Source organism: Eucalyptus grandis, chromosome 9, assembly GCF_016545825.1.
Source record: "Eucalyptus grandis isolate ANBG69807.140 chromosome 9, ASM1654582v1, whole genome shotgun sequence".
Lineage (NCBI taxonomy): Eukaryota > Viridiplantae > Streptophyta > Magnoliopsida > Myrtales > Myrtaceae > Eucalyptus > Eucalyptus grandis.
This window is the reverse complement of record NC_052620.1, coordinates 38,049,541-38,051,094: the sequence shown is the minus strand read 5'-3', so window position 1 is coordinate 38,051,094 and position 1,554 is coordinate 38,049,541.

Below are 1,554 nucleotides of genomic sequence, written 5' to 3'. Positions count from 1 at the left end.
TGGTATATATCATCTTTTGGTTTTCGGGGTTTTCGCCTAAGTTTTGTAGTTGGGTCCATTTAATCAGGAGAATTTTTACAGTACGGACACTAACAGAAAGGATCTAAAAAATAATGACCATATCGGTCTCTATAGTAATAGATAGGATTTCCATTACTCTAGAAGTATTTGACAAGCTTTTTTGGATTTGACTAAGAGATTGATTCTAGAACACAAGGTTCAATCATAAACAAAGTTTGGAAGATAGAAGTGATTTCTTCATTTTCTTTACCGAATTTGATGGCAACAGTGTTATCCATTTTCCTCACAAATTTAGAATTTCAGGGCTAGAAAGGCTTATTGTTCTGGTGCAACTTTTCATAATTGGTAATCCAAGTCTCCAAAAGGAGTTTGGCCAACTTTTCTTTGGGAATTGCCTAGGGACATAGATGTAGGGTGCCTGGTCATTTTGCATAGGGATGAATAAGGCATCTTCATTTTCATTTTGGAAATTTAGATCAAGAACTTGATTCTACATTTGATAGACCATCCACTAGTGCAATGTCGCCGTAATGGAATCAGCAGCTTAGGGTGCTCCAATAAGTTGAATTTGAACCTTCAAAAAGGAAAGCAACTGAGGATCTAAAAGAGCAATATTGAAGTATGGATATAGGGTTACAAAGACTGTCTCAACATTTAAAGTAGTTTGAACGATGCTAATACAAGCATGCTGGTATTCTAAGAACTGAGTGTCTAATAGGGTTATCTTGGCCACAACTGGCAAGCCTTTTCGGCCATGGAAAGTGAGTGCAAGACAAACAGCTCCATGGTGGATACAAAAATATCCCTATTGGATCCACTATTTAGAAAATTTTGGAGGGATCGGAAGAGTAACCAAGTACTCCTTTTTAGTGACTAGAATTGAATGCTAATCAAACTTGGAGGATTGCACGTACTCTTTCACTTCTTTCGGAGTTATAGATAAGGAAAAATGATGAAGAGGGTTTAGCAAAAGCAAAAATGAGTTCAGAAGAGGAAGTTGAGTTTCAAAGATCTTTGTGGCATCATTAAGAGAGAGCTCATAAAGATAGTCAATCTTAGAGACATTCGACACATGAAAGTTTGAAAGAGAAGAGGAAGATGGAGATGAATTTAAGAGTAACAAGTGCATTGAGAGTTTCAGGGTCATTCATGATGATGAGAAGACCTTCTTAGCATTGGATTCACCATTTAAGCACATGAAACTAACAAAGTTGCAAATGAAATCATGGCTTTGATATTAATGAGATGATTTATGCTTTGAACTAGGGAAGACTAAGTGGTTGAGGGATTCTACAACCTTTTACTCCTCAAGAATGTACTGAATCTTTCTATGCCAAATATCATAATCGTTACCATTCATCTTCTCACCCTTCTTTAGGTTAGCCACAATGGTCTTGCATGTTGAAACCATAATCAATTGCTACTAAACATTGACCTAATAAACATAGAATCAATAGTAGCACATTTTACACAGTAATGCACATATGAAATTTGCAGCAAAGACAAACTAAGTTAATGATAATTCAACAAAAG